The following is a 26,518-nucleotide window of genomic DNA, read 5'->3' as shown; positions in this document are numbered from 1 at the left end:
TTTGCTCTCAATTTTTCTCTCGTTTTTCTCTCTCTTTTTCTCTCTCTTTCTGTCTCTTTCTTTCTCTCTTTTTCACTGTTTTTCTCTGTCTTTTTCTCTCTCATTTTCTTTCTCTTTTTCTCTCTCTTTCTCTCTCTTTTTCTCTATTTTTCTCTTCTTCTCTCTCTTTTCTCTCTCTCTTTTTCACGTTTTCACGTTTTCTCTCTGTTTTTCTCGTTTTGTCGTATTCTCTCTTTTTCTCACTATTTTTCTGTCTCCTTTTCACTTTTCTCACTCTTTTTCTCTCTCATTTTCTCTCTCATTTTCACTTTTTCCCTCTCTTTTTCTCTCTTTTTCTCTCTCATTTCCTCTCTCTTTTTCTCTCTCATTCTCAATTTTCCTCCCTTTCACCCTCTCTTTCTCTCCCTTTTTCTCTCTTTTTGTCTCTCTTTTTTCTCTCTTATTCCCCTTTTCTCTCTCTTTTTCTCTATTTCTCTCACTTTTTCTCTCTTTTTCACTTCTTTCTCTTTTCTATCTCTTTTTCTCTCTTTTCTCTCTCTTTTTCTTTCTCTTTTTCTCTCTCTTTTTCACGTTTTCACAATTTTTCTCTGTTTTTCTCTCTCTTTTTCTGTTTCTTTTTCTCTCTCTTTTTCACTCATTTTTTTCTCTCTTTTTCTCTATTTACCTCTCTCTTTTTGTTTTCTCTCCCTTTTCTCTCTTTCTCTCTCTCATTTTTCTCTCTTTCTGTCTTTTTCTCTCTCTTTTTCACTTTTTCACTATTTTTCTGTTTTTCTCTCTCTTTCTCTGTCTCTTTTTCTCTCACTGTTCCATTCTTTTTTATCTCTTTTTCTCTCTCTTTTTCTATCTCTTTTTCTCTCTCTTTTTCACTTTTGTCTCTCTTTTCTCTCTTTTTCTCTCACATTTTATCTCTTTTGCTCTCAATTTTTCTCTCGTTTTTCTCTCTCTTTTTCTCTCTCTTTCTGTCTCTTTCTTTCTCTCTTTTTCACTGTTTTTCTCTGTCTTTTTCTCTCTCATTTTCTTTCTCTTTTTCTCTCTCTTTCTCTCTCTTTTTCTCTATTTCTCTCACTTTTTCTCTCTTTTTCACTTCTTTCTCTTTTTCTCTCTCTTTTTCACGTTTTCACAATTTTTCTCTGTTTTTCTCTCTCTTTTTCTGTTTCTTTTTCTCTCTTTTTTTCACTCATTTGTTTCTCTCTTTTTCTCTATTTACCTCTCTCTTTTTGTTTTCTCTCCCTTTTCTCTCTTTCTCTCTCTCATTTTTCTCTCTTTCTGTCTTTTTCTCTCTCTTTTTCACTTTTTCACTATTTTTCTGTTTTTCTCTCTCTTTCTCTGTCTCTTTTTCTCTCACTGTCCCACTCTTTTTTATCTCTTTTTCTCTCTCTTTTTCTATCTCTTTTTCTCTCTCTTTTTCACTTTTGTCTCTCTTTTCTCTCTTTTTCTCTCACATTTTTTCTCTTTTGCTCTCAATTTTTCTCTCGTTTTTCTCTCTCTTTTTCTCTCTCTTTCTGTCTCTTTCTTTCTCTCTTTTTCACTGTTTTTCTCTGTCTTTTTCTCTCTCATTTTCTTTCTCTTTTTCTCTCTCTTTCTCTCTCTTTTTCTCTATTTTTCTCTTCTTCTCTCTCTTTTCTCTCTCTTTTTCACTTTTTCACTATTTTTCTCTGTTCTTCTCTCTCTTTTTCTGTCTCTTTTTCTCTCTCTTTTTCACTCTTGTTTTCTCTCTTTTTCTCTATTTCCCTATCTCTTTTTCTCTTTTCTCTCTCTTTTCTCTCTTTTTCTCTCTCATTTTCTCTCTCTTTCTCTCTTTTTCTCTCTCTTTATCTCATTTTCTCTCTGTTTTTCTCGTTTTATCTTATTCTCTCTTTTTCTTTCTCTTTTTCTCTCTCTTTTCCACTTGTTCACTATTTTTCTATGTTTTTCTCTCTCTTTTTCACTCTCGTTTTCTCTCTCTTCTTCTTCTCTCTCCTTTTCTCTCTTTTTCTCTTCTTCTTTTTTTCTCTTTTCTCTCTCTTTTCTCTCTTTCTCTCTCATTTTCACTCTCTTTCTCTCTTTTTCTCTCTCTTTTTCTCGTTTTCTCTCTGTTTCTCTCATTTTATCTTATTCTTTCTTTTTCTCTCTTTTTCTGTCTCCTTTTCTCTTTTCTCTCTCTTTTTCTCTCTCATTTTCTCTCTCATTTTCACTTTTTCCATCTCTTTTTCTCTCTTTTGCTCTCTCTTTTTCTCTCTTTTTTCACTCTCCTTTTCACACTCTTTATCTCTCTCATTTTCTCTCTCTTTTTCTCTCTCATTTTCTATTTTCCTCCCTTTCTCCCTCTTTTTCTCAATTTTTCTCTCTTTTTGTCTCTCTTTTTTCTCTTTTTTTTTCTCCATTTCTCTCTCTTTTTCTCTATTTCTCTCACTTTTTCTCTCTATTTCACTACTTCTCTCTCTTTTCTCTCTCTTTTTCTCTCTTTTCTCTCTCTTTTTCTTTCTCTTTTTCTCTCTCTTTTTCACGTTTTCACTATTTTACTCTGTTTTTCTCTCTCTTTTTCTGTCTCTTTTTCTTTCGCTTTTTCTCTCTCTTTTTCTCTTTTCTGTCTCTTGTTTCTCTTTCTGTCTCTCATTTTCTCTCTCTTTCTCTCTTTTCCTCTCTCTTTTTCTCGTTTTCTCTCTGTTTTTCTCGTTTTATCTTATTCTCTCTCTTTTTCTGTCTATTTTTCTCTCTCTTTTTCACGTTTGTCTCTCTTTTCTCTCTTTTTCTCTCTCTTTCTCTCTCTCCTTCTCTCTTTTCTCTCTCTTTTTCTCGTTTTCTCTCTGTTTTTCTCATTTTATCTTATTCTCTCTTTTTCTGTCTCCTTTTCTCTTTTCTCTCTCTTTTTCTCTATTGCTCTTTCTCTCTCGTTATCTCTCTCTTTTCTCTCTCATTTTCCATTTTTCCCGCTCTTTCTTTTACACTTTCTCCCTCTCTTTTTCTCTCTTTTTTCCCTTTTTTCTCTCACTTTTTCTCTCTCTTTTTCTTTCTCCTTTTCTCACTCTTTTTCTCTCTCATTTTCTCTCTCTTTTTCTCTTTCTCTCTCTATTTTTCTCTCTCTTTTTCTCTCACATTTTATCTCTTTTGCTCTCATTTTTTCTCTCTTTTTTCTGTCTTTTTTCTCTCGCTCTTTCTGTCTATTTCTTTCTCTCAATTTCACTGTTTTACTCTCTCTTTTTCTCTCTCTTTTTCTTTCTCTTTTTCTCTCTCTTTCTCTCTCTTTTTCTCTCTCTTTTTCCACTATTTCTCTCTGATTTTCTCTCTCGGTTTCTCTCTCTTTTTTTCTCTTTTTTTCTCCCTCTTTCTATTTCTTTTCTGTCTCGTTTTCTCGCTTTTTCTCTCTCTTTTTCACTTTTTCTCTCTCTCTTTACTCCCTTCTTCTTTCCCTTTTTCTCTCTCGCTTTCTCTTTTCTCTCACTTTTCTCTCTTTTTATCACTCATTTTCTCTCTCATTTTATCTCTCTTTTTCTCGTTTTATCATATTCTCTCTTTTTCTCTCTCTTTTTCTCGTTTTCTCTCTGTTTTTTCTCATTTTATCTTATTCTTTCTTTTTCTCTCTTTTTCTGTCTCCTTTTCTCTTTTCTCTCTCTTTTTCTCTCTCATTTTCTCTCTCATTTTCACTTTTTCCATCTCTATTTCTCTCTTTTGCTCTCTCTTTCTCTCTCTTTTTTCACTCTCCTTTTCACACTCTTTTTCTCTCTCATTTTCTCTCTCTTTTTCTCTCTCATTTTCTATTTTCCTCCCTTTCTCCCTCTTTTTCTCAATTTTTCTCTCTTTTTGTCTCTCTTTTTTCTCTTTTTTTTCTCCATTTCTCTCTCTTTTTCTCTATTTCTCTCACTTTTTCTCTCTATTTCACTACTTCTCTCTCTTTTCTCTCTCTTTTTCTCTCTTTTCTCTCTCTTTTTCTTTCTCTCTTTCTCTCTCTTTTTCACGTTTTCACTATTTTACTCTGTTTTTCTCTCTCTTTTTCTGTCTCTTTTTCTTTCGCTTTTTCTCTCTCTTTTTCTCTTTTCTGTCTCTTGTTTCTCTTTCTCTCTCTCATTTTTCTCTCTTTCTGTCTTTTTCTCTCTCTTTTTCACTTTTTCACTATTTTTCTGTTTTTCTCTCTCTTTCTCTGTCTCTTTATCTCTCACTTTTCCACTCTTTTTATCTCTTTTTCTCTCTCTTTTTCTATCTCTTTTTCTCTCTCTTTTTCACTTTTGTCTCTCTTTTCTCTCTTTTTCTCTCACATTTTATCTCTTTTGCTCTCAATTTTTCTCTCGTTTTTCTGTGTCTTTTTCTCTCTCTTTCTGTCTCTATCTTTCTCTCTTTTTCACTGTTTTTCTCTGTCTTTTTCTCTCTCATTTTCTCTCTCTTTCTCTCTCTTTTTCACTTTTTCACTATTTTTCTCTGTTCTTCTCTCTCTTTTTCTGTCTCTTTTTCTTTCTCTTTTTCACTCTTGTTTTCTCTCTTTTTCTCTATTTCCCTATCTCTTTTTCTCGTTTCTCTCTCTTTTCTCTCTTTTTCTCTCTCATTTTATCTCTCTTTCTCTCTTTTTCTCTCTCTTTATCTCGTTTTCTCTCTGTTTTTCTCGTTTTATCTTATTCTCTCTTTTTCTTTCTCTTTTTCTCTCTCTTTTCCACTTGTTCACTATTTTTCTATGTTTTTCTCTCTCTTTTTCTGTCTCTTTTTCACTCTCGTTTTCTCTCTCTCTTCTTCTCTCTCCTTTTCTCTCTTTTTCTCTTCTTCTCTCTCTTTTTCTCTTTTCTCTCTCTTTTCTCTCTTTCTCTCTCATTTTCACTCTCTTTCTCTCTTTTTCTCTCTCTTTTTCTCGTTTTCTCTCTGTTTTTCTCATTTTATCTTATTCTTTCTCTTTCTCTCTTTTTCTCTCTCTTTTTCTCATTTTCTCTCTGTTTTTCTCATTTTATCTTATTCTTTCTTTTTCTCTCTTTTTCTGTCTCCTTTTCTCTTTTGCTCTCTCTTTTTCTCTCTTTTTTCACTCTCCTTTTCACACTCTTTTTCTCTCTCATTTTCTCTCTCTTTTTCTATCTCATTTTCTATTTTCCTCCCTTTCTCCCTCTTTATCTCAATTTTTCTCTCTTTTTGTCTCTCTTTTTTCTCTTTTTTTTCTCCATTTCTCTCTCTTTTTCTCTATTTCTCTCACTTTTTCTCTCTATTTCACTACTTCTCTCTCTTTTCTCTCTCTTTTTCTCTCTTTTCTCTCTCTTTTTCTCTCTCCTTTTCTCACTCTTTTTCTCTCTCATTTTCTCTCTCTTTTTCTCTTTCTCTCTCTATTTTTCTCTCTCTTTTTCTCTCACATTTTATCTCTTTTGCTCTCGTTTTTTCTCTCTTTTTTCTGTCTTTTTTCTCTCGCTCTTTCTGTCTCTTTCTTTCTCTCAATTTCACTGTTTTACTCTCTCTTTTTCTCTCTCTTTTTCTTTCTCTTTTTCTCTCTCTTTTTTCACTATTTCTCTCTGATTTTCTCTCTCTGTTTCTCTCTCTTTTTCTCTCTTTTTTCTCCCTCTTTCTATTTCTTTTCTGTCTCGTTTTCTCGCTTTTTCTCTCTCTTTTTCTCTTTTTCTCTCTCTCTTTACTCCCTTCTTCTTTCCCTTTTTCTCTCTCGCTTTCTCTTTTCTCTCTCTTTTCTCTCTTTTTATCACTCATTTTCTCTCTCATTTTATCTATCTTTTTCTCGTTTTATCATATTCTCTCTTTTTCTCTCTCTTTTTCTCGTTTTCTCTCTGTTTTTCTCATTTTATCTTATTCTTTCTTTTTCTCTCTTTTTCTGTCTCCTTTTCTCTTTTCTCTCTCTTTTTCACTCTCATTTTCTCTCTCATTTTCACTTTTTCCATCTCTTTTTCTCTCTTTTGCTCTCTCTTTCTCTCTCTTTTTTCACTCTCCTTTTCACACTCTTTTACTCTCTCATTTTCTCTCTCTTTTTCTCTCTCATTTTCTATTTTCCTCCCTTTCTCCCTCTTTTTCTCAATTTTTCTCTCTTTTTGTCTCTCTTTTTTCTCTTTTTTTTTCTCCAGTTCTCTCTCTTTTTCTCTATTTCTCTCACTTTTTCTCTCTATTTCACTACTTCTCTCTCTTTTCTCTCTCTTTTCTCTCTTTTCTCTCTCTTTTTCTTTCTCTTTTTCTCTCTCTTTTTCACGTTTTCACTATTTTACTCTGTTTTTCTCTCCCTTTTTCTGTCTCTTTTTCTTTCGCTTTTTCTCTCTCTTTTTCTCTTTTCTGTCTCTTTTTTCTCTTTCTCTCTCTCATTTTCTCTCTCTTTCTCTCTTTTTCTCTCTCTTTTTCTCGTTTTCTCTCTGTTTTTCTCGTTTTATCTTATTCTCTCTTTTTCTTTCTCTTTTTCTCTCTCTTTTTCACTTGTTCACTATTTTTCTATGTTTTTTTCTCTCTTTTTCTGTCTATTTTTCTCTCTCTTTTTCTCTTTTCTGTCTCTTTTTTCTCTTTCTCTCTCTCTTTCTCTCTCTCCTTCTCTCTTTTCTCTCTCTTTTTCTCGTTTTCTCTCTGTTTTTCTCATTTTATCTTATTCTCTCTTTTTCTGTCTCCTTTTCTCTTTTCTCTCTCTTTTTCTCTATTGCTCTTTCTCTCTCGTTATCTCTCTCTTTTCTCTCTCATTTTCCATTTTTCCCGCTCTTTCTTTTACACTTTCTCCCTCTCTTTTTCTCTCTTTTTTCCCTTTTTTCTCTCACTTTTTCTCTCTCTTTTTCTCTCTCCTTTTCTCACTCTTTTTCTCTCTCATTTTCTCTCTCTTTTTCTCTTTCTCTCTCTATTTTTCTCTCTCTTTTTCTCTCACATTTTATCTCTTTTGCTCTCATTTTTTCTCTCTTTTTTCTGTCTTTTTCTCTCGCTCTTTCTGTCTCTTTCTTTCTCTCAATTTCACTGTTTTACTCTCTCTTTTTCTCTCTCTTTTTCTTTCTCTTTTTCTCTCTCTTTCTCTCTCTCTTTTTCTCTCTCATTTTCACTTTTTCACTCTCTTTTTCTCTCTTTTGCTCTCTCTTTTTCTCTCATTTTCTCTCTCTTTTTCTGTCTCTTTTTCTCTCTCCTTTTCTCACTCTTTTTCTCTCTCATTTTCTGTCAATTTTTCTCTTTCTCTCTCTATTTTCCTCTCTCTTTTTCTCTCACATTTTATTTCTTTTTCACTCATTTTTTCTCTCTTTTTTCTCTCTTTTTCTCTCTCTCTTTCTGTCTCTTTCTTTCTCTCTTTTTCTCTGTTTTTCTCCCTCTTTCTTTCTCTCTCTTTCTCTCTTTCTTTCTCTCTCTTTCTCTCTCTTTTTCTCTCTAAATTTCTCTCCCTGTTTCTCTCTTTTCTCTCTCGTTTTCTCTCTTTTTCTCTCTCTCTTTCACTCTCGTTTTCTCTCTCTCTTCTTCTCTCTCCTTTTCTCTCTTTTTCTCTCTCTCTTTCTGTCTCTTTCTTTCTCTCTTTTTCTCTGTTTTTCTCCCTCTTTCTTTCTCTCTCTTTCTCTCTTTCTTTCTCTCTCTTTTTCTCTCTTTTTCTCTCTAAATTTCTCTCCCTGTTTCTCTCTTTTCTCTCTCGTTTTCTCTCTTTTTCTCTCTCTCTTTCACTCTCGTTTTATCTCTCTCTTCTTCTCTCTCCTTTTCTCTCTTTTTCTCTTCTTCTCTCTCTTTTTCTCTCTCTCTTTCTCTCTCTCTTACTCTCTTTTTCTCTCTCATTTTCTTTCTCTTTTTCTCTCTTTTCCACTATTTCTCTCTGATTTTCTCTCTCTGTATCTCTCTCTTTTTCTCTCTTTTTCTTTCCCTCTTTCTATCTCTTTTCTGTCTCGTTTTCTCGCTTTTTCTCTCTCTTTTTCACGTTTTTTCTCTCTTTTTCTCTTTTATTTCTCTCTCTTTACTCCCTTCTTCTTTCCCTTTTTCTCTCTCATTTTCACTTTTTCACTCTCTTTTTCTCTCTTTTGCTCTCTCTTTTTCTCTCATTTTCTCTCTCTTTTTCTGTCTCTTTTTCTTTCTCCTTTTCTCACTCTTTTTCTCTCTCATTTTCTGTCTCTTTTTCTCTTTCTCTCTCTATTTTTCTCTCTCTTTTTCTCTCACATTTTATCTCTTTTTCACTCATTTTTTCTCTCTTTTTTCTCTCTTTTTCTCTCTCTCTTTCTGTCTCTTTCTTTCTCTCTTTTTCTCTGTTTCTCTCCCTCTTTCTTTCTCTCTTTTTCTCTCTTTTTTTCTCTTTTCTCTCTTTTTCTCTCTAAATTTCTCTCCCTGTTTCTCTCTTTTCTCTCTCGTTTTCTCTCTTTTTCTCTCTCTCTTTCACTCTCGTTTTCTCTCTCTCTTATTCTCTCTCTTTTTCTCTCTTTTTCTCTTCTTCTCTCTCTTTTTCTCTCTCTCTTTCTCTCTCTCTTACTCTCTTTTTCTCTCTCATTTTCTTTCTCTTTTTCTCTCTTTTCCACTATTTCTCTCTGATTTTCTCTCTCTGTTTCTCTCTCTTTTTCTCTCTTTTTTCTCCCTCTTTCTATTTCTTTTCTGTCTCGTTTTCTCGCTTTTTCTCTCTCTTTTTCCCTTTTTTTTCTCCCTTTTTCTCTTTTTCTCTCTCTCTTTACTCCCTTCTTCTTTCCCTTTTTCTCTCTCTCTTTCTCTTTTCTCTCTCTTTTCTCTCTTTTTATCACTCATTTTCTCTCTCTTTTTATCTCTCTTTTCCTCGTTTTATCATATTGTCTCTTTTCTCTCTCTTTTTCTGTCTCCTTTTCTCTTTTCTCTCTCTTTTTCTCTTTTGCTCTTTCTCTCTCTTTTTCTCTTTCTCTCTTTTTCTCTCTCTTTCTCTCTCTGATGTTTTCACGCTTTTTCTCATTTTCTCTCACCTTTTTTCACTTTTTCTCTCTCTTCTCCTCCGTCTTATCCCATCTCCTTTTCTCTTTTTCTCTCACTTTTTCTCTATTTTTCTTTCTTTTTCTCTCTCTTTTTCTCTCTCCTTTACTCTTTTTCTCTCTCTTTCTCTTTATTTACCTCTTTTTATCTATTTTTCTATCAGTTTCTCTTTTTCTCTTTCTCTCTTTTTCTCTCTCATTTTCACTTTTTCACTCTCTTTTTCTCTCTTTTGCTCTCTTTTTTCTCTCATTTTCTCTCTCTTTTTCTGTCTCTTTTTCTCTCTCCTTTTCTCACTCTTTTCTCTCTCATTTTCTCTCTCTTTTTCTCTTTCTCTCTCTATTTTTCTCTCTCTTTTTCTCTCACATTTTATCTCGTTTGCTCTCAAATTTTCTCTCGTTTTTCTCTCTTTTTCTCTCTCTCTTTCTGTCTCTTTCATTCTCTCTTTTTCACTGTTTTTCTCTTTCTTTTTCTCTCTCTTTTTCTTTCTCTTTTTCACTCTCTTTCTCTCTCTTTTTCTCTATTTCTCTCACTTTTTCTCTCTTTTTCTCTTCTTCTCTCTCTTTTTTTTCTCTCCTTTTCACTTTTTCACTATTTTTCTCTGTTTTTCTCTCTTTTTCTGTCTCTTTTTCTCTCTCTTTTTCACTCTTTTTTCTCTCTTTTTCTCTATTTACCTCTCTCTTTTTCTCTTTTCTCTCTCTTTTCTCTCTTTTTCTCTCTCATTTTCTCTCTCTTTCTCTCTTTTTCTCATTTTCTCTCTGTTTTTCTCGTTTTATCTTATTCTCTCTTTTTCTTTCTCTTTTTCTCTCTCTTTTTCACTTGTTCACTATTTTGCTATGTTTTTCTCACTCTTTTTCTGTCTATTTTTCTCTCTCTTTTTCACGTTTGTCCCTCTTTTCTCTCTTTTTCTCTCTCTTTTTCTCTCTCCTCTCTTTTCTCTCTCTTTTTCTCGTTTTCTCTCTGTTTTTCTCATTTTATCTTATTCTCTCTTTTTCTCTCTCTTTTTCTGTCTCCTTTTCTCTTTTCTCTCTCTTTTTCTCTATTGCTCTTTCTCTCTCGTTTTCTCTCTCTTTTCTCTCTCATTTTCCATTTTTCCCGCTCTTTCTTTTACACTTTCTCCCTCTCTTTTTCTCTTTTTTGCTCTCTCTTTTTTCCCTTTTTTCTCTCCCTTTTTCTCTCTCTTTTCTCTCTCGTTTTCTCTTTTTTCTCTCTTTTTCTCTCTCTCTTTCTGCCTCTTTCTTTCTCTCTTTTTCACTGTTTTTCTCTCTCATTTTCTCTCTCTTTTTCTTTCTCTTTTTCTCTCTTTCTCTCTCTTTTTCTCTCTCATTTTCACTTTTTCACTCTCTTTGTCTCTCTTTTGCTCTCTCTTTTTCTCTCATTTTCTCTCTCATCTTCTATCTCTTTTTCTCTTTCTCACTCTCTTTTTCTCTCACATTTTATCTCTTCTTCACTCATTTTTTCTCTCTTTCTTTCTCTCATTTCTCTCTCTCTTTCTGTCTCTTTTTTTCTCTCTTTTTCTCTGTTTTTCTCCCTCTTTCTTTCTCTCTTTTCTCTCTCTTTTTCTCTTTCATTTTCTATTTTTCGCTTTTTCTCTCTCATTTTCTATTTTTCTCCTTTTCTCTCCTTTTTATCTCATTTTCTCTCTCTTTTTCTCTCTCTTTTCTCCTTTTGTGCATACAACAGCATTCATTCGTTCAATGAAACAAACTACACGTTTAAATGCATTGAATAGAGCTTCTCATTCATTGAATATATCAAGCTTAATTCATTCACTCAAAGACTCAATCTTCAATCATTCATTCAATGAATCAAACGTTATTCATTAGATTCAATGAAAGACATTTAGCTCATGGATTTAATCAAACTGCACTCATTTATTTACTGAAACAAACTGCATTCATTTATTACTTCATTGAATCAACTGCACTCATTCATTCAATGAAACAAACCACACGTGTTAATATCAAATTTTTTCGATGGCTCGAGCTGAACACGTTCATTCAATGAAACAAACTGCAATTATTTATCCATTCATACATTCAATGATTCAAACCGTATTCTTTAGTTCAATGAAACAAACTTAACACATACGTTTAATGAATCTGAATGCATTCATTCACGGCAGTTTTCAAACATCACGCAGTCATTCAATTAAATAAACTGCACGTTTAAAATATTTGAGTCTCTCATTCGTTGAATGTCTCAGTATTAACTAATTCACGCCAGTAATCAAATTCTCTTTTTCTCTTTCTCTCTTTTTCTCTCTCATTTTCTATTTTTCGCTTTTTCTCTCTCATTTTCTATTTTTCGTCTTTTCTCTCTATCTTTTTCTCCCTTTTTCTCTCTTTTTGTCTCTTTTTTACTCTCTTTTTTCTCCTTTTCTCTCTCTTTTCCTCTATTTCTCTCTCTTTTTCACTCATTTTTGCTCTTTTTGTCTCTATTTTCCTCATTTTCAATTTTTTTCCATTTCTCTCTTTTTCTCTTTCTTTTTCTCTCCCTTTTTCTCTTTTTCTCTCTCAATTTCTCTTTTTCTCTCTCTTTCTCTTTCTTTTCATCCCTTTTTTCTCTCCTCTCTCTTTTTCTCTCTCCTTTACTCACTCTTTTTCTCTCATTTTCTCTCTCTTTGTCTCACTATTTTTTTCTCTTTTTCTCTCTTTGTTCTCTCACTTTTAATCTCTTTTGCGCTCACTTTTTGGCTCTATTTTTCTCTCTTTTTCTCTGTTTTTCTATTTTTCTCTCTCTTTTTCTGTCTCTTTCTTTCTCTCTTTTTCTCTGTTTTTCTCCCTCTTTCTTTCTCTCTTTTCTCTCTCTTTTTCTCTTTCATTTTCTATTTTTCGCTTTTTCTCTCTCATTTTCTATTTTTCTCCTTTTCTCTCTCTCTTTCTCTCCTTTTTTATCTCATTTTCTCTCTCTTTTTCTCTCTCTTTTCTCCTTTTGTGAATACAACAGCATTCATTCGTTCAATGAAACAAACTACACGTTTAAATGCATTGAATAGAGCTTCTCATTCATTGAATATATCAAGCTTAATTCATTCACTCAAAGACTCAATCTTCAATCATTCATTCAATGAATCAAACGTTATTCATTAGATTCAATGAAAGACATTTAGCTCATGGATTTAATCAAACTGCACTCATTTATTTACTGAAACAAACTGCATTCATTCATTACTTCATTGAATCAACTGCACTCATTCATTCAATGAAACAAACCACACGTGTTAATATCAAATTTTTTCGATGGCTCGAGCTGAACACGTTCATTCAATGAAACAAATTGCAATTATTTATCCATTCATACATTCAATGATTCAAACCGTATTCTTTAGTTCAATGAAACAAACTTAACACATACGTTTAATGAATCTGAATGCATTCATTCACGGCAGTTTTCAAACATCACGCAATCATTCAATTAAATAAACTGCACGTTTAAAATCTTTGAGTCTCTCATTCGTTGAATGTCTCAGTATTAACTAATTCACGCCAGTAATCATATTTCAATCATTCATTCAATGAAAAAAATACTTATCCATTGAATCCAGAAACAAGCTTGCGACATTTATTTAATGATTCCAACTGCATTAATTCATTCAATGAATCAAAGTGGACTCAGTCATTATATGATACAAAGTGCACTTGTTATTTCATTCATTCAAAGAATCAAACTTCGTTCATTCAATGAACCAAACTTCAATCATTCATTTAATTAATCAAACATCAATCGTACATTCAATGAATCAAACGTTATTCATTGAATCCAGCAACAGTCTTAACACATTGACTAAATAAATACAACTGCATTCATTCATTCAATGATTCAAACTGAACTCATTCATTCAATAAAATAAACCGCACGTGTTAATTCAAAGAGTAGAGTTTATGTCATCTTTGCAATGTCTCGAGGTTAACACATGCATTCATTGAAACATTCATTGATTGAAGCAAACTTCAATCGTAAATTCAATGACTCGAATGTCATTCAATGCATTGATTTCATGAGTCTAACTGCATTCATTCTTTTAAAGATTCAAAACTGCACTCAGTCATTCAATCAATCAAACTGTATTTATTGTTTCAATGAAAAAAACTTAACTCATACATTAAAAGAATAAAACTGCACTCATTGATGTACTGAAACAATCTGCATCGTTCGCTCATTCATTAGATTAACGTGCGCTCGTTCATTCAATGAAACAAACTGTACATTTAAATTCATGATGTTGAGCTTGTCCCATTCATTCCGTGTCTCAAGCTTCACTCATTCATTCAATGAATCAAACTTCAATCATTCAGTCAATGAATCAAACGTTACTCATTGATTCAAAGAAACAAACGTAACTCTTACTTTTAACGAATCAAACTGCATTCTTTCATTCAAATAATGAAGCGTCAATCATTCATTCAACGTTATTTTATGATTCAATGAAACAAAGCATTTATCTACTCAATCCAACTGCATTCATTCGCTCATTCAGTGAAGCTTAATTCATTCACTCTAATAATCAACATTCAGTCATTCATTCAATGCATTAAACGTTATTCATTGATCCAACACAACAAACGTAACTGCAGCTTTAAACAAATCAAACAGGATTCATTCATTCAACGAATCAAACTTCAACCGTGCAGTCAGCGAATCAAACGTAATTCATTGAATTCAGGAACAGTCTTCAAAAGCCATTTAATAAATCCAACTGTATTCAATCATTCAATGATTCAAACTGCACTCATTAATTCAATGTAACAAACCGCACGTGTTAATTCAATGACTAGAGCTTATATCATCCTTTTAATTTCTCGAAGTTAACGGATTCATTCAATTTAACAAACTGCAAGCATTCATTCATTCAATGAAGCAAACTTCAATCGTACATTCAATTTATCAAATCTTTTATTGACTCAATGAAACATTGATTGAATGACTCGAACTGCATTCATTCATTCAATGATTTAAAACTGCACTCAGGCATTTATCAATGAATGAATGTTTGCAGATTGTTTCCTTGAATGAATGAATGCCTTATGCTCGAGACATTGAAATAACGAGAGAAGCTTTAATCTTTGAATGAAGGAGTGCAGTTTGGTTCATTAACTTGTATGAGTTAAACGGCCTTGTTTGAATCATTAACTAACGTTAGATTCAGTGAATGTACGATGGAAGTTAGATTTATTTAATGAATGAATGCTGTTTGATTCATTAAAAGTATGAGTTACGTTTGTTTTATTGAATCAATGAATCACGTTTGTTTCATTGAATGAATATTTGACGTTTGCTTTTTTGAGTGATGAGGTAAGCTTGCGACATTCTATGAATGTCATTTAATGAAACAATCTGTAAGTTTAAGTTCAGAATGCAGTTTGATTCAACGAATAAATAAATGGAGTTGGATTAATTAAATGTGTGTGTTTCGTTATTTTCATTGAATCAAAGAATAACGTTTGATTCATTGAATGTACGATGAAGTTAATTTCAATGAATGAGTGATTGCAGTTTGTTTCATCGAATGAATTGATTTAAGCTTGAGAGATTGAAATAATGAGATAAGCTCTATGCATTGTTTTAACGTGTGTGGTTTGTTGCGCTGAATGATTCACTGAATGCGCTTTGTCTCTGTGAGTAAATGCTTCATTCAGCTTGCTTCATTAAACGTATGAGGTAAATGTCTTCCATTGAATCAAAAAAGATCGTTTGATTTTTGAATGACAGTTTGCAATTATTGAATCAATGAATAACGTTTGATTCAATGAATGAATGATTGAAGTTTGATTCATTGAATGAATGAATACTATTTGATTCGTTAAAAATATGAGTTATTTTGGAATTATTGAATGAATGATTGACATTGGATTGATTGAATGAATTATTGAAAATTGACCATTTGAGGAAACGCGTTAGGTTCACTATATTGAAATAATGAGACAAGCTCTACTCATTGCATTAACACGTGCTGTTTACCTCATTTGCATTCATTAAATACGTGTTAAGTTTGTTTGATTGGATCAAAGAATAACGTTTGATTCATTAATTGTACGATCGAAGTTTGCTTCAATGAAAGAATGAATGCAGTTTGTTTCATTGATTTGCATCCGTTTGTCTCAAGCTTAGCTGTTTCATGCAGTGAACCAAACCGCACATGATAATTCAAAGAGTAGAGCTAATCTCAAACGTAAGACCTGCAGTTAATGAATCCAACCGCATCCACTCATTCAAAGAAACAAACTGCACGTTTAAATACATTGGGCACACCTTGTCTCATTCATTGAACGTCTTAAGCTAAATTCCATCTCTCAAAGAATCAAAGATCACTCTTTTTCTCTTTTTCTGTTTTTCTCTCTCTTTACTCTCTTTTTACTCTGTTTTTCTCTCTTTTTACTCTCTTCTGCTTTCTCTTTTTCTCTCACATTTTCTCGTTTTATCATATTCTCTCTTTTTCTCTTGCTTTTTCTGTCTCCTTTCCTTTTTTCTCTCTCCTTTTCTCTTTCTGTCTCTTTTTCACTTTTTTCACGCTTTTTCTCATTTACACTCACCTTTTTTCACTTTTTTCTCTCTTCTTCTCTGTCTTATCCCTTATCTTTTTTCTCTTTTTCTCTCACTTTTTCTCTATTTTCTTCCTGTTTCGCTCTCATTTTCCCTCTCCTTTCCACTTTTTCTCTCTTTCTCTCTCTATTTACCGCTTTTTATCTCTTGTTCTATCTTTTGCTCTTTTTCTCTCTCATTTTCTCGTTTTCAATTTTTCTCCATTTCCTTCATTTCCTTTCTTTTTCTCTCCCTTTTTCTCTTTTTCTCTCTCTATTTCTCTTTTTCACTCTCTCTTTCTCTCTCTTGTCATCACTTTTTTCTCTCTTTTTGTCTCTCTTTTTCTCTCTCCTTTACTCAGTCCTTTATTCTCTTTTTCTCTTTCTCTCACTATTCTTCTCTTATTTTCTCTCTTTCTTTCTCACTTTATATCTCTTTTGCTCTGATTTTACTCTATTTTTCTGTTTTTCTCTGCTTTTCTCTTTTCACTCTTTTTCTGTCTCTTTTTCTCTCTCTTTTTCACTCTTTTTTTCTCCCTTTTTCTCTTCCTCTCTCTCTTTTTCTGTCTATTTTTCTCTCCATTTTTCTTTCTCTTTTTTCTCTTTTTTTCTCTCTCTCTTTCTGTCTCATTCTTTCTCTCTTTGTCTCTTTTTTTTCTCCCTGTTTCTATCTCTTTTCTGTCTCGTTTTGTCGCTTTTTTTCTCTCTTTTTCACTCTCTTTTCTCTTGTTCTCTCTCGTTTTACTCTCTTCTTCTTTCTCTTTTTCTCTCTCTTTTTCTCGTTTTATCATTTTCTCTCTTTTCTCTCGCTTTTTCTGTCTCCTTTTCTCTTTTCTCCCTCTTTTTCTCTTTCTCTCTTTTTCTCTTTTTCACTCTCTTTTTCTCTCTCTCTCTTTTTCTCTCTCTTTTTCTCTTATTTTTTCACACTTTTTCTCATTTTCTCTCACTTTTTTCACTTTTTTCTCTCTTCTTCTCTGTCTTATCCCCTCTCTTTTTTCTCTTTTTCTCTCACTTTTTCTCTATTTTTCTTTCTGTTTCTCTCTCCTTTACTCTTTTTCTCCCTTTCTCTCTCTATTTACCGCTTTATATCTCTTTTTCTATCTTTTGCTCTTTTTCTCTCTTATTTTCACGTTTTCAATTTTTCTCCATTTCTCTCAATTCCTTTCTTTTTCACTCCCTTTTTCTCTTTTTCTCTCTCTATTTCTCTTTTTCACTCTCTCTTTCTCTCTCTTTTCATCACTTTTTTCTCTCTTTTTGTCTCTCTTTTTCTCAGGCTTTTTCTCTATTTTCTCTCTTTTTCTCTTTCTCTCACTATTTTTCTCTCTTTTTCTCTCTTTCTTTCTCTCATTTTTTATCTCTTTTGCTCTGACGTTTTGTCTCTATTTTTCTCTTTTCACACTTTCTCTGTCTCTTTTTCTCTCTCTTTTTCACTCTTTTTTTCTCCCTTTTTCTCTTTCCCCTCTCTTTTTTTGTCAAATTTTCTCTCCATTTTTCTTTCTGTTTTCTCTCTTTTTTCTCTCTTTCTCTCTCTCTCTTTCTGTTTCATTCTTTCTCTCTTTTTCTCTCTTTTTTCTCCCTGTTTCTATCTCTTCTGTCTCGTTTTGTCGCTTTTTATCTCTCTTTTTCACTCTCTTTTCTCTTGTTCTCTCTCGTTTTACTCTCTTCTTCTTTCTCTTTTTCTCTCCCTTTTTCTCGTTTTATCATTTTCTCTCTTTTCTCTTGCTTTTTCTGTCTCCTTTTCTCTTTTCTCTCTCTTTTTCTCTTTCTCTCTTTTTCTCTTTTTCTCTCTCTTTTTCTCTCTTTCTTTCTTTTTCTCGCTCTTTTTCTCTTATTTTTTCACACTTTTTCTCATTTTCTCTCACTTTTTTTCACTTTTTTCTCTCTTCTTCTCTGTCTTATCCCCTCTCTTTTTTCTCTTTTTCTCTCACTTTTTCTCTATTTTTCTTTCTGTTTCTCTCTCCTTTACTCTTTTTCTCCCTTTCTCTCTCTATTTACCGCTTTATATCTCTTGTTCTATCTTTTGCTCTTTTTCTCTCTCATTTTCACGTTTTCAATTTTTCTCCACTTCTCTCATTTCCTTTCTTTTTCACTCCCTTTTTCTCTTTTTCTCTCTCTATTTCTCTTTTTACTCTCTCTTTCTCTCTCTTGTCATCACTTTTTTCTCTCTTTTTGTCTCTCTTTTTCTCTCTCCTTTACTCAGTCCTTTATTCTCTTTTTCTCTTTCTCTCACTATTCTTCTCTTATTTCCTCTCTTTCTTTCTCACTTTATATCTCTTTTGCTCTGATTTTTACTCTATTTTTCTGTTTTTCTCTGTTTTTCTCTTTTCACTCTTTTTCTGTCTCTTTTTCTCTCTCTTTTTCACTCTTTTTTTCTCCCTTTTTCTCTTCCTCTCTCTCTTTTTCTGTCTATTTTTCTCTCCATTTTTCTTTCTCTTTTCTCTCTTTTTTTCTCTCTTTTTTTCTCTCTCTTTCTGTTTCATTCTTTCTCTCTTTTTCTCTCTTTTTTCTCCCTGTTTCTATCTCTTTTCTGTCTCGTTTTGTCGCTTTTTCTCTCTCTTTTTCACTCTCTTTTCTCTTGTTCTCTCTCGTTTTACTCTCTTCTTCTTTCTCTTTTTCTCTCTCTTTTTCTCGTTTTATCATTTTCTCTCTTTTCTCTTGCTTTTTCTGTCTCCTTTTCTCTTTCCTCTCTCTTTTTCTCTTTCTCTCTTTTTCTCTTTTTCTCTCTCTTTTTCTCTCTCTCTTTTTCTCTCTCTTTTTCTCTTATTTTTTCACACTTTTTCTCATTTTCTCTCACTTTTTTCACTTTTTTCTCTCTTCTTCTCTGTCTTATCCCCTCTTTTTTCTCTTTTTCTCTCACTTTTTCTCCATTTTCCTTTCTGTTTCTCTCTCCTTTACTCTTTCTCTCTCTTTCTCTCTCTATTTACCGCTTTTTATCTCTTGTTCTATCTTTTGCTCTTTTTCTCTCTCATTTTCACGTTTTCAATTTTTCTCCATTTCTCTCATTTCCTTTCTTTTTCACTCCCTTTTTCTCTTTTTCTCTCTCTATTTCTCTTTTTCACTCTCTCTTTCTCTCTCTTGTCATCACTTTTTTCTCTCTTTTTGTCTCTCTTTTATTCTCTCCCCTTCTCTCAGGCTTTTTCTCTATTTTCTCTTTTTCTCTTTCTCTCACAATTTTTCTCTCTTTTTCTCTCTTTCTTTCTCTCATTTTTTATCTCTTTTGCTCTGACGTTTTGTCTCTATTTTTCTCTTTTCACTCTTTTTCTGTCTCCTTTTCTCTTTTCTCTCGCTTTTTCTCTTTCTCTCTTTTTCTCTCTCTTTTTCTCTCTTTCTCTCTTTTTCTCTTATTTTTTCACACTTTTTCTCATTTTCTCTCACTTTTTTCACTTTTTTCTCTCTTCTTTGTCTTATCCCCTCTCTTTTTTCTCTTTTTCTCTCTCCTTTTCTCAGGCTTTTTCTCTATTTTCTCTCTTTTTCTCTTTCTCTCACTATTTTTCTCTTTTTCTCTCTTTCTTTCTCTCATTTTTTATCTCTTTTGCTCTGACTTTTTGTCTCTATTTTTCTCTGTTTTTCTCTGTTTTTCTCTTTTCTCTCTTTTCTCTCTTTTTCTCTCTAAATCTCTCTCCCTTTTTCTCTCTTTTCTCTCTCGTTTTCTCTCTTTTTCTCTCTCTCTTTCACTCTCGTTTTCTCTCTCTCTTCTTCTCTCTCCTTTTCTCTCTTTTTCTCTTCTTCTCTCTCTTTTTCTATCTCTTTCTCTCTCCCTTACTCTCTTTTTCTCTCTCATTTACTTTCTCTTTTTCTCTCTTTTCCACTATTTCTCTCTGATTTTCTCTCTATGTTTCTCTCTCTTTTTCTCTCTTTTTTTCTCCCTCTTTCTATCTCTTTTCTGTCTCGCTTTCTCGCTTTTTCTCTCTCTTTTTCACTTTTTTTTCTCTTTTTCTCTTTTTCTCTCTCTCTTTACTCCCTTCTTCTTTCCCTTTTTCTCTCTCTTTTTCTCTTTTCTCTCTCTTTTCTCTCTTTTTATCACTCATTTTCTCTCTCTTTTTATCTCTCTTTTTCTCATTTTATCATATTCTCTCTTTTTCTCTCTCTTTTTCTGTCTCCTTTTCTCTTTTCTCTCTCTTTTTCTCTTTTGCTCTTTCTCTTTCTTTTTCTCTTTCTCTCTTTTTCTCTCTCTTTTTCTCTTTTTCTCTCTCTTTCTCTCTCTGATGTTTTCATGCTTTTTCTCATTTTCTCTCACCTTCTTTCACTTTTTCTCTCTCTTCTCCTCCGTCTTATCCCATCTCTTTTTCTCTTTTTCTCTCACTTTTTCTCTATTTTTCTTTCTGTTTCTCTCTCTTTTTCTCTCTCCTTTACTCTTTTTCTCTCTTTTTCTCTTTATTTACCTCTTTTTATCTATTTTTCTATCTGTTTCTCTTTTTCTCTTTCTCTCTTTTGCTCTCTCATTTTCTATTTTTCGCTTTTTCTCACTCATTTTCTATTTTTCTTCTTTTCTCTCTCTCTTTTTCTCCTTTTTGTCTCTTTTTGTCTCTTTTTTACTCTCTTTTTTCTCCTTTTCTCTCTCTTTTTCTCTATTTCTCTTGCTTTTTCTCTCTTTTTTGCTCTTTTTGTCTCTATTTTCCTCATTTTCAATTTTTTTCCTTTTCTCTCTTTTTCTCTTTCTTTTTCTCTCCCTTTCTCTCTTTCTCTCTCTCTGTTTCTCTTTTTCTCTCTCTCTTTCTCTTTCTTTTCCTCCCTTTTTTCTCTCCTCTCTCTTTTTCTCTCTCCTTTACTCACTCTTTTTCTCTCATTTTCTCTCTCTTTGTCTCTTTGTCTCACTATTTTTCTCTCTTTTTCTCTCTTTCTTTCTCTCACTTTTAATCTTGTTTGCTCTCACTTTTGTCTCTATTTTTCTCTTTTTTTCTCTGTTTTTATCTTTTTCTCTCTCTTTTTCTGTCTCTTTCTTTCTCTCTTTTTCTCTGTTTTTCTCCCTCTTTTTCACTCTCATTTTCTCTCTCTTTTTCACGTTTTATCATATTCTCTCTTTTTCTCTCTCTTTCTGTCTCCTTTTTTCTTTTCTCTCTCTTTTTCTCTTTTGCTGTTTCTCTCTCTTTTTCTCTTCTTCTCTCTCTTTTTATCTCTCCTTTTCTCGTTTTCTCTCTCTTTTTCTCTCTGATTTTTTCACTTTTTCTCATTTTCTCTCACCTTTTTTCACATTTTCTCTCTCTTCTCCGTCTTTTCCCCTCTCTTTTTTCTCTTTTTCTCTCTCTTTTTCTCTTTCTCTCTCTATTTTTCTCTCTCTTTTTCTCTCACATTTTATATCTTTTTCACTCATTTTTTCTCTCTTTTTTTCTCTCCTTTTCTCTCTCTCTTTCTGTCTCTTTTTTTCTCTGTTTTTCTCTGTTTTTCTCCCTCTTTCTTTCTCTCTTTTTCTCTCTTTTTTCTCTTTTCTCTCTTTTTCTCTGTTTTTCTCCTTTTCTCTCCCTTTTTCTCTCTCTTTTCTCTCTCTTTTTCTCTTTTTTCTCTCTTTTTCTCTCTCTCTTTCTGCCTCTTTCTTTGTCTCTTTTTCACTGTTTTTCTCTCACTTTTTCTCTCTCTTTTTCTTTCTCTTTTTCTCTCTCTTTCTCTCTCTTTTTCTCTCTCATTTTCACTTTTTCACTCTCTTTGTCTCTCTTTTCCTCTCTCTTTTTCTCTCATTTTCTCTCTCATTTTCTATCTCTTTTTCTCTTTCTCACTCTCTTTTTCTCTCACATTTTATCTCTTTTTCACTCATTTTTTCTCTCTTTTTTTCTCTCATTTGTCTCTCTCTTTCTGTCTCTTTTTTCTCCCCTTTTCTCTGTTTTTCTCCCTCTTTCTTTCTCTCTTTTTCTCTCTCTTTTTCTCTTTCATTTTCTATTTTTCGCTTTTTCTCTCTCATTTTCTATTTTTCTCCTTTTCTCTCTCTCTTTCTCTCCTTTTTTATCTCTTTTTCTCTCTCTTTTCTCCTTTTGTGAATACAACAGCATTCATTCGTTCAATGAAACAAACTACACGTTTAAATGCATTGAATTAAGCTTCTCATTCATTGAATATATCAAGCTTAATTCATTCACTCAAAGACTCAATCTTCAATCATTCATTCAATGAATCAAACGTTATTCATTAGATTCAATGAAAGACATTTAGCTCATGGATTTAATCAAACTGCACTCATTTATTTACTGAAACAAACTGCATTCATTCATTACTTCATTGAATCAACTGCACTCATTCATTCAATGAAACACGTGTTAATATCAAATTTTTTCGATGGCTCGAGCTGAACACGTTCATTCAATGAAACAAACTGCAATTATTTATCCATTCATACATTCAATGATTCAAACGGTATTCTTTAGTTCAATGAAACAAACTTAACACATACGTTTAATGAATCTGAATGCATTCATTCACGGCAGTTTTCAAACATCACGCAGTCATTCAATTAAATAAACTGCACGTTTAAAATATTTGAGTCTCTCATTCGTTGAATGTCTCAGTATTAACTAATTCACGCCAGTAATCAAATTCTCTTTTTCTCTTTCTCTCTTTTTCTCTCTCATTTTCTATTTTTCGCTTTTTCTCTCTCATTTTCTATTTTTCGTCTTTTCTCTCTATCTTTTTCTCCCTTTTTCTCTCTTTTTGTCTCTTTTTTACTCTCTTTTTTCTCCTTTTCTCTCTCTTTTCCTCTATTTCTCTCTCTTTTTCACTCATTTTTGCTCTTTTTGTCTCTATTTTCCTCATTTTCAATTTTTTTCCTCCTTTTCTCTCTCAATTTCTCTTTTTCTCTCTCTCTTTCTCTTTCTTTTCATCCCTTTTTTCTCTCCTCTCTCTTTTTCTCTCTCCTTTACTCACTCTTTTTCTCTCATTTTCTCTCTCTTTGTCTCTTTGTCTCACTATTTTTTTCTCTTTTTCTCTCTTTGTTCTCTCACTTTTAATCTCTTTTGCGCTCACTTTTTGTCTCTATTTTTCTCTCTTTTTCTCTGTTTTTCTCTTTTTCTCTCTCTTTTTCTGTCTCTTTCTTTCTCTCTTTTTCTCTGGTTTTCTCCCTCTTTTTCACTCTCTTTTTCTCCTCTCTTTTTTCTCTCTTTCTCTCTCTTTTTCTCTCTTTTTTCTTTCTTTTTCTCTCTGTTTCTCTCTTTTTCTCTCTACATTTCTCTCCCTTTTTCTCTCTATTTTCTCTCTCATTTTCTCTCTTTCTCGCTCTCTCTTTCACTGCTGTTCTCTCTCTCTCTTCTTCTCTCTCCTTTTCTCTCTTTTTCTCTTCTCTCTCTTTTTCTCTCTCTCTTACTCTCTTTTTCTTTCTCTTTTTCACTTTTTCACTATTTCTCTCTGTTTTTCTCTCTCTGTTTCTCTCTCTTTTTCTCTCTTTTTTTCTCTCTTTTACTCTCTTTTTTCTCCCTTTTTCTATCTCTTTTCTGTCTCGTTTTCTCACTTTTTCTCTCTCTTTTTCACTTTTTTTCTCTCTTTTTCTCTTTTTCTCCCTCTTTTTACCCTCTTCTTCTTTCTCTTTTTCTCTTTTCTCTCTCTTTTCTCTCTTTTTCTCTCTCATTTTCTCTCTCTTTTTCACGTTTTATCATATTCTCTCTTTTTCTCTCTCTTTCTATCTTCTTTTCTCTTTTCTCTCTCTTTTTCTCTTTTGCTCTTTCTCTGTCTTTTTCTCTTTCTCTCTTTTTATCTCTCATTTTCTCGTTTTCTCTCTCTTTTTCGCTCTCATTTTCTCTCACCTTTTTTCACATTTTCTCTCTCTTCTTCTCCGTCTTTTCCCCTCTCTTTATTCTCTTTTTCTCTCTCTTTTTCTCTCACATTTTATCTCTTTTGCTCTCATTTTTCCTCTCTTTTTCTCTCTTTTTCTCTCTCTCTTTCTGTCTCTTTTTTTCTCTCTTTTTCACTGTTTTTCTCTCTCTTTTTCTCTCTCTTTTTCATTCTCTTTTTCTCTCTCTTTCTCTCTCTTTTTCTCTATTGCTCTTTCTCTCTCATTTTCACTTTTTAACTCTCTTTTTCTCTCTTTTGCTCTCTCTTTTCTCTCATTTCTCTCTCTTTTTCTTTCTCTTTCTCTCTCTCCTTTTCTCACTCTTTTTCTCTCTCATTTTCTGTCTCTTTTTCTCTTTCCCTCTCTATTTTTCTCTCTCTTTTTCTCTCACATTTTATCTCTTTTTCACTCATTTTTTTCTCTCTTTTTTCCCTCTTTTTCTCTCTCTCTTTCTGTCTCTTTTTTCTCTCTTTTTCTCTGTTTTTCTCCCTCTTTCTTTCTCTCTTTTTCTCTCTTTTTTCTCTTTTCTCTCTTTTTCTCTCTTTTTCTCTCTACTTTTCTCTCCTTTTTTCTCTCTCTTTGACTCTCGTTTTTTCTCTCTCTTCTCTCTCCTTTTCTCTCTTTTTCTCTTCTTCTCTCTCTTTATCTCTCTCTCTTTTTCACGTTTTCACGTTTTCTCTCTGTTTTTCTCGTTTTGTCGTATTCTCTCTTTTTCTCACTATTTTTCTGTCTCCTTTTCTCTTTTCTCACTCTTTTTCTCTCTCATTTTCTCTCTCATTTTCACTTTTTCCATCTCTATTTCTCTCTTTTGCTCTCTCTTTCTCTCTCTTTTTTCACTCTCCTTTTCACACTCTTTTTCTCTCTCATTTTCTCTCTCTTTTTCTCTCTCATTTTCTATTTTCCTCCCTTTCTCCCTCTTTTTCTCAATTTTTCTCTCTTTTTGTCTCTCTTTTTTCTCTTTTTTTTTCTCCATTTCTCTCTCTTTTTCTCTATTTCTCTCACTTTTTCTCTCTATTTCACTACTTCTCTCTCTTTTCTCTCTCTTTTTCTCTCTTTTCTCTCTCTTTTTCTTTCTCTTTTTCTCTCTCTTTTTCACGTTTTCACAATTTTTCTCTGTTTTTCTCTCTCTTTTTCTGTTTCTTTTTCTCTCTCTTTTTCACTCATTTTTTTCTCTCTTTTTCTCTATTTACCTCTCTCTTTTTGTTTTCTCTCCCTTTTCTCTCTTTCTCTCTCTCAGTTTTCTCTCTTTCTGTCTTTTTCTCTCTCTTTTTCACTTTTTCACTATTTTTCTGTTTTTCTCTCTCTTTCTCTGTCTCTTTTCTCTCACTTTTCCACTCTTTTTTATCTCTTTTTCTCTATCTTTTTCTATCTCTTTTTCTCTCTCTTTTTCACTTTTGTCTCTCTTTTCTCTCTTTTTCTCTCACATTTTATCTCTTTTGCTCTCAATTTTTCTCTCGTTTTTCTCTCTCTTTTTCTCTCTCTTTCTGTCTCTTTCTTTCTCTCTTTTTCACTGTTTTTCTCTGTCTTTTTCTCTCTCATTTTCTTTCTCTTTTTCTCTCTCTTTCTCTCTCTTTTTCTCTATTTCTCTCACTTTATCTCTCTTTTTCTCTTCTTCTCTCTCTTTTCTCTCTCTTTTTCACTTTTTCACTATTGTTCTCTGTTCTTCTCTGTCTTTTCTGTCTCTTTTTCTCTCTCTTTTTCACTCTTGTTTTCTCTCTTTTTCTCTATTTCCCTATCTCTTTTTCTCTTTTCTCTCTCTTTTCTCTCTTTTTCTCTCTCCTTTTCTCTCTTTTTCTCTTCTTCTCTCTCTTTTTCTCTCTCTCTTTCTCTCTCTCTTACTCTCTTTTTCTCTCTCATTTTCTTTCTCTTTTTCTCTCTTTTCCACTATTTCTCTCTGATTTTCTCTCTCTGTTTCTCTCTCTTTTTCTCTCTTTTTTTCTCCCTCTTTCTATCTCTTTTCTGTCTCGTTTTCTCACTTTCTCTCTCTCTTTTTCACTTTTTTTCTCTCTTTTTCTCTTTTTCTCTCTCTCTTTACTCCCTTCTTCTTTCCCTTTTTCTGTCTCTTTTACTCTTTTCTCTCTCTTTTCTCTCTTTTTATCACTCATTTTCTCTCTCTTTGTATCTCTCTTTTTCTCGTTTTATCATATTCTCTCTTTTTCTCTCTCTTTTTCTGTCTCCTTTTCTCTTTTCTCTCTCTTTTTCTCTTTTGCTCTTTCTCTCTCTTTTTCTCTTTCTCTCTTTTTCTCTCTCTTTTTCTCTTTTTCTCTCTCTTTCTCTCTCTGACGTTTTCACGCTTTTTCTCATTTTCTCTCACCTTTTTTCACCTTTTCTCTCTCTTCTCCTCCGTCTTATCCCATCTCTTTTTCTCTTTTTCTCTCACTTTTTCTCTATTTTTCTTTCTTTTTCTCTCTCTTTTTCTCTCTCCTTTACTCTTTTTCTCTCTTTTTCTCTTTATTTACCTCTTTTTATCTATTTTTCTATCAGTTTCTCTTTTACTCTTTCTCTCTTTTTCTCTCTCATTTTCACTTTTTCACTCTCTTTTTCTCGCTTTTGCTCTCTTTTTTTCTCTCATTTTCTCTCTCTTTTTCTGTCTCTTTTTCTCTCACCTTTTCTCACTCTTTTCTCTCTCATTTTCTCTCTCTTTTTCTCTTACTCTCTCTATTTTTCTCTCTCTTTTTCTCTCACATTTTATCTCTTTTGCTCTCAAATTTTCTCTCGTTTTTCTCTCTTTTTCTCTCTCTCTTTCTGTCTCTTTCTTTCTCTCTTTTTCACTGTTTTTCTCTTTCTTTTTCTCTCTCTTTTTCTTTCACTTTTTCTCTCTCTTTCTCTCTCTTTTTCTCTATTTCTCTCAATTTTTCTCTCTTTTTCTCTTCTTCTCTCTCTTTTCTCTCTCCTTTTCACTTTTTCACTATTTTTCTCTGTTTTTCTCTCTCTTTTTCTGTTTCTTTTTCTCTCTCTTTTTCACTCTTTTTTCTCTCTTTTTCTCTATTTACCTCTCTCTTTTTCTCTTTTCTCTCTCTTTTCTCTCTTTTTCTCTCTCATTTTCTCTCTCTTTCTCTCTTTTTCTCATTTTCTCTCTGTTTTTCTCGTTTTATCTTATTCTCTCTTTTTCTTTCTATTTTTCTCTCTCTTTTTCACTTGTTCACTATTTTTCTATGTTTTTCTCTCTCTTTTTCTGTCTATTTTTCTCTCTCTTTTTCACGTTTGTCTCTCTTTTCTCTCTTTTTCTCTCTCTTTTTCTCTCTCCTCTCTTTTCTCTCTCTTTTTCTCGTTTTCTCTCTGTTTTTCTCATTTTATCTTATTCTCTCTTTTTCTCTCTCTTTTTCTGTCTCCTTTTCTCTTTTCTCTCTCTTTTTCTCTATTGCTCTTTCTCTCTCGTTTTCTCTCTCTCTTCTCTCTCATTTTCCATTTTTCCCGCTCTTTCTTTTACACTTTCTCCCTCTCT

This window comes from Chiloscyllium plagiosum, unplaced genomic scaffold (genome assembly GCF_037043375.1).
Source record: "Chiloscyllium plagiosum isolate Xiang-an unplaced genomic scaffold, Cpla_swu_hap1 HiC_scaffold_7, whole genome shotgun sequence".
NCBI classification, from domain to species: Eukaryota; Metazoa; Chordata; class Chondrichthyes; order Orectolobiformes; family Hemiscylliidae; genus Chiloscyllium; species Chiloscyllium plagiosum.
This window is presented reverse-complemented; position numbering follows the sequence as displayed.